The 6,294-nt window shown below is 47.6% G+C and overlaps 1 pseudogene; it reads right to left on the bottom strand.

Moving 5' to 3' along the window:
- Positions 1 to 532: 532 nt before the first annotated feature.
- LOC140191492 (RNA-binding protein 25 pseudogene) lies at positions 533 to 4,351 on the bottom strand (annotated as a pseudogene).
- Between the last annotated feature and the right edge of the window lie 1,943 nt (positions 4,352 to 6,294).

The raw sequence follows: 6,294 nt of genomic DNA, 5'->3' as shown, positions 1-6,294 counted from the left end.
CCCCCCCCGAACATCACAATACATATACGTATATATAAAGTTGCTTTATATTATATAATAAAACTACTATATAGATGCTGGCTGGTGGCACAGTGAGATCAGCGCCGGACTCCGGAGCGAAGGTTCCCGAGTTTGAATCCAGGTCGGGCCACCCCTGAGCACGCTTTCCATCTGTGCCGGGTTGAGTGTCGAGCTAGCCCCTCAGCCTCATAAAAAAGACAAGGGTCAAGTCAGGAATGTTCATAATGTGACCCGGTTAATCCTGACACCACGTGCCAGACAAGAATGGCTGAATGCCTGGTACAACACGCTTAAAAAAACTATACAGATGTCCACAGCATAGTAAATTTTTAAATTGTTCCATTTAGGCCTAAAGATTTAATCACTTGTGGTGGCTTTCTTATTCTTGTGGGATAACATTTTTCCTGACAAGTGGGGTTACTCTGCTGGGCAGGTGAGATGTGGTTCTGGGTCCTCCTCTGTGGTGGTTGTAGGAGTTCACTCTGAGACTGCATAAGTGGTTCTGACAGATCTAGACCTTTCTTCTCCTTTTCTTGGCTTTACTCTCTCTGGATCTATTTTGATCCTTGCTTCTCTCACGGTCCTGATTCCTTTCTGTCTTTATCCCACTCTCAGTCCCTTTCTAAGTCACGCTCCCTTTCATTATCCTTGGTTCTCTCATGATCCCTATCACAGTCTCGCTCTTGGTCCTGATCCCATTCATGCTCTCATTCCTGCTCTCTTTCTTCCTCACATTCCTTCTCTATTTCACACTTTCGCTCACATTTTTTCTCTCTGCCTCTTCCCTCCTTTTCAACTTCGTCTTTCTTTTTCTCACCTTCCTTTTCCTTCTTCCAGATTTTTGTAAGTATTTGCTAATTTACTGAGAAATTAGCTCTCATTTATCCTCTTCCGTTTCCATAGCACTTACGTCATCCTCCTCTTTCATTTTGTTTTCCTTCTTTCTAGGATGTGCATCTTGATTTTGGAAAGGTGTAATTAGTTCACTGGAATATTTTCTTATTAATCCTTCTATTGCTCCCTTTACAATCTGATCTCTCCTCTTGGTTTCTTTATCCACATCATCTGACGAATTCTCTATTTTCATACCTCCATTGACTTCTTTCTTTCTGGCCTTCCATTCATCCTGCTGGGCTTTGATCTTTTCATCTATGTTTATAAGCAGCTTTTTGTCTCCACTTGAAGTTCATGCAATAACCGTAATGCACGCAGAGTAGATTGTGGTTCTTTACACTCAAAAAAGCCGAATGCTTGCAACTTTCCTGAAGGCCCTTGAACTCCCTTCCAATTTAAAACCAAACCTTATTTTATAAGTAACTACCTGATCAACATATCAGAAACTTTCTCAGATATGTTGCCTACAAAAACTGTTGTAGACAGGCCACTGCTTTCATTACTTTCGTGATTCCTCTGAGCAGTATGGTCCTTTCTTGGTCCATAATGCTTTCCAACCAGAGGCATAGAGGTTGACACCAACAACTGTTTGCCTTCTGCTGGGCAACGGTTCATAGTGTACAGCATGGAGACAGTTGTGGCATTATTGAGTACCTTTCTTAATTCACTTTCAGTTGACTCTATTACAGGGGATGTGGTATGCTAATATCTGATGGATCTCCTATCAAATTGTAGTTGTTTCAGCCAATAGCGTCCCCACAATGCTGGCCCTCCTGTTTTTACCACATACCAGTCTAATGAGACTGGTTGGTTGTTGTATTTCACTGTTATAAATGTTATTCCCACAGGAACTTGTCATGGTCCGGATCGGGGTCCCTTTAAATTTACCTTGTTTATGTTACGATCCGGACCATTGATTCCCTGTTTTCCCGTGTCCCTCGACTTTAGTGATTAGAGGCAATTAACACTCGGCTGAACCAGTAGTTTATAGTCTCCGGCTTTCAGCCGTTCGGCGCGGGAGCGTCTGCAAAGTCACCTAAGGTACGGCGTGCCAATGTCATCTGGCCGAAGCAAGCCTAGTCTCCGCCCGAAGTGAGTGCCGGTAATTCGCCTTTCCTCACCGGAGCAACCCTGTCAAGTCACCTCACCAAAGCGAGCCTGCAGAGTTTCCTCACCGAGGTGGGTCCGTCAGTTAACCCGCCGGAGGGAATCAAGAACCACTGTCTACTGTTCCCAGGTCGAGTCGAGAGCTCGCCACTACCCGGAGGCTCCAAGTCAAATCCTGGCTCCGGAGGCATTCAAGTACCAAGTCAAGTCCTGGCCCTGGCGGCATTCAAGCACCAAGTCCAGTCCTGGCCCTGGCGGCATTCAAGCCCCAAGTCAAGTCCTGGCCCTGGCGGCATTCAAGCACCAAGTCAAGTCCTGATCCTGGTGGCTTCCCAGTTCTGAGAAAAGTCCTAGCCCTGGCGGTCTGTGATTCCTGTCCTACCCCATTGTCTGAATCCCTTCTCTGCCCCTCTCGCCTCTAGCCCTCATCTGCAGCCCCTGCCTACACTTCGGTCTAGTTCCATCACCGGAGCTAGATAGGAACTGTCTGGTGTTCATTCGTGTTGGTCTTGTCTTTTCGTGTCCTCACCTCTGTGGGGTAAGTCAGGCTGTCTTGCCGTTGCCCCGCGGGGAGTCATGTCTTATCTTGTCTTGTCCTCACCTCCGTGGGGTAAGTCAGGCCGTCTTGCCATTGCTTCGCGGGGGGTCATGTCTTGTCTTGTCTTGTCCTCGCCTCCGTGCGGTAAGTCAGGCCATCTTGCCATTGCCCCGCGGGGAGTCATGTCTTGTTGTGTCTTGTCCTCGCCTCCATGGGGGTAAGTCAGGCCGTCTTGCCGTTGCCCCGCGGAGGGTCATGAGTCCCGGCCCGATCTCCTGTACCCAAGGAGGGGTCCCGACTCTGGGTTCTGTGTATGTGTCCATGGTTCCATGTACCTGCTCTCCTGAGACCGAGGCTCTGTTTTCCATGTTCCTCCTCTCCCCAGCCCATATCATGTCCATGCCTGGTTCTGGGGTCCGAGCCTGAGGCAAGACCCAGGTGCCCTAGCCTCTTCATGTCTCCTCTAGTTCTGGGAGCCGATTCCGAGTCCTAGCCCAGACCCTTGGTCCCAGCCTAGTCGTAGTCCTCCGTCCTTGTCCAGTTTGCTACTCCTTCTCCTGCCTAGCTCTCCTGATATCGAACAATAAACTAAGTTTAATTAACCTCACAAGATGTGTCTTGCATTTGGGTCCACCCTTGCTCCCTATGCCCCTGCCATTGTGACAGAACGCTCCCGCCAAACATGAACCCAGCAGACATAAACTGTTTTTCCAAACTCTTGTCAGCCTGAAAGTCAAGGTTTTGTTGTTCTGTTTTGCCCACTGGCCTAATCCCCCCACCCACCCAGGTCATCGATAATATAGGCAAATCTGTTGGTCGCTTGCTGGCTCCCATTGGGAGTGGGGTACTGTCATGGTCCGGATCGGGGTCCCTTTAAATTTACCTTGTTTATGTTACGATCCGGACCATTGATTCCCTGTTTTCCCGTGTCCCTCGACTTTGGTGATTAGAGGCAATTAACACTCGGCTGAACCGGTAGTTTATAGTCTCCGGCTTTCAGCTGTTTGGCATGGGAGCGTCTGCAAAGTCACCAAAGGTACGACATGCTAATGTCATATGGCTGGAGGAAGCCTAGTCTCTGCCCGAAGCAAGTGCCGGTAATTAGCCTTTCCTCACTGGAGCAACCCTGTCAAGTTACCTCGTCAAAGCGAGCCTGCAAAGTTTCCTCACCGAGGTGGGTCTGTCAGTTAACCCGCCGGAGGGAATCAAGAACCGCTGTCTACTGTTCCCCAGTCAAATCGAGAGCTTGCCACTACTCGGAGGCTCCAAGTCAAGTCCTGGCTCCGGTGGCATTCAAGTACCAAGTCAAGTCCTTGTCCTGGCGGCATTCAAGCATCAAGTCATGTCCTGGCCCTGGCGGCATTCAAGCACCAAGTCCAGTCCTGGCCCTGGCGGCATTCAAGCACCAAGACGAGCCCTGGCTCTGGCGGCTTCCCAGTTCTGAGAAAAGTCCTGGCCCTGGTGGTCTGTGATTCCTGTCCTACCCCCTTGTCTGAATCCCTTCTCTGACCCTCTCGCCTCTAGCCCTCATCTGCAGCCCCCGCCTACACTCCGGTCTAGTTCCATCACCGGAGCTAGATAGGTACTGTCTGGTGTTCATTCATGTTGGTCTCGACTTGTCTTGTCCTCACCTCCGTGGGGTAAGTCTGGCCGTCTTGCCATTGCCCCGCGGAGGGTCATGAGTCCCAGCCCTATGTCCTGTACCCAAGGAGGGGTCCCGACTCTGTGTTCTGTGTATGTGCCCATGGTTCCATGTACCTGCTCACCGAAACTGAGGTTCTGTGTTCCCATGTTCCTCCTCTCTCTAGCCCACGTCATGTCCTTGCCTGGTTCTGGGGTCCGAGCCCAAGGCAAGACCCAGGTACTGGGTCCTTGCCCAGTCTCTGGCTCGAGTCCATACCCCAGCCTCTTCATGTCTCCTCTAGTTCTGGGAGCCGATTCCGAGTCCTAGCCCAGACCCTTGGTTCCAGCCCAGTCGTAGTCCTCAGTCCTTGTCCAGTTTGCTACTCCTGCTCCTGCCTAGCTCTCCTGATATCGAACAATAAACTAAATTTGATTAACCTCACAAGATGTGTCTTGCATTTGGGTCCACCCTTGCTCCCTATGCCCCCACCATTGTGACAGAATTATCTTTTCTCCAGTATAAGTTCTTAGTTGGATATCTGCAGTCTTCAGTTTAGTATCTTGTGAAATGCTGTTCAAACTTATTTGGCAGTATGACTGAAACAGCTGATCCAGTGACCAATTCCATTTTAATTAATTTACTGTTCACTTCTGTTGTAAGCCATATTGTGAGTATCCACATTGTAAATCCCAAGGTTACACAACCCTGTGTCACTCTCATCATTATCACAATTTGCTCTGCCAGGCCGGTTTCTGTTTGGATGTTGCAATTTTGCTCATGCTCACTTTCATTCCTGACTACAAATGAATTGTGTGGCTGTCTGCTGTTTCCATCGATAAAGCAACTTCAACTGCTCTTTTAAATGTAAGTTGTGCTGCAGTTTGGAGCTGTTTTTGAATGCTTTCTTTTAAGATTGCACCAACCAAACAATCTCTCAGTGCACATTTATGCCCATTACCAAACTGACAATGCTTAGACAATCTCTTCAGTTCAGCTATGTACACTGAAATAGACTCCCCTTCCTTTTGATTCTGCTTATGAAACCTAAAGCATTGTGCAATCAACAATGGCTTCAGTTCTAAATATTCCTTTATTACTTTCACAATATCAGCAAAGCTCATTCTGGCTGGTTTGGTTGGAACAGCCATATTCCTAAACAAACTATATTTTTTCCCACCCAATGCATTCAGCAAAGCAAGTACTTGTTTCTCATTTGCTTTTCCATTTGTTTAAAATATTGCTAAATTTGTTCCGTATGCAGCAGGTAGTTTGGGAAATCAAACATGTCAATAGTTCTGATGTAACCAGCCATTTCTACTTTTAATTTTATGATTATTATCACCCTGTACTCCACTGTTTATGAACGTGTGAATTTTTGTTTTCTGCCTTTTTTTTCTAACTAGACAGTCTCTGTTCATTCCTGAAGAAGCATATACTGCACTTTTTTTATTTTTTTTGACCATTTCTCACTGTACTTGTTTCAACAAGTAGGTAGTCGCCTTGGGTTCATTTTAAAAATACCTTGTCACCACTGTTACGCTTTAATGCAATAAACCCACAGCAGCCTACTTCGAATGAGACCTTCCACCCTCTGTCTCTGCACTCTGATCTTAATTCTGCATGCTTGGTTAACTTGCGCTCATGGGCTTCATCGATGTTGTCTTCCCAGGGGACTGTGAGTTCACCAATAACCACTTCTCTACTGGTGTCAGACCATACGATTATATCTGGACGCAATGTTGTGAAAGCTATTTGCTCCGGGAAACTGCCTTTCCCGTCCGGGTCAGCCTTGACACACCAATCATTGGCTGAAGAAAGTATGCTTGATCATGAGCCTATGCTGTACACCCTTGACTTGGAGCCTTCTTTCACAAATGATATGCGATGTTCTGTGCAGCATGGGGCATGAGATAAGTTGTGCTGCAGTACTCTCTGCTCAGCTGCTTCTGTTACAACTTTGAGAACATTGTTATGTCTCCAAGTGTACATGCCGCTGGAAAGATTGACTCTGCATGCACTCAAGATATGTTGAAGTGTTCCCTTCTCGCCACAAGCAGCACACCTGTCTGTCTTATCTTCATACCAGGTGCTGAGGTTGGCAGGTGTTGGG

This window comes from Mobula birostris, chromosome X (genome assembly GCF_030028105.1).
Source record: "Mobula birostris isolate sMobBir1 chromosome X, sMobBir1.hap1, whole genome shotgun sequence".
NCBI lineage: Eukaryota > Metazoa > Chordata > Chondrichthyes > Myliobatiformes > Myliobatidae > Mobula > Mobula birostris.
Note: the sequence above shows the minus strand (reverse complement) of the source record. Positions and strands in the feature narration are given on the sequence as shown.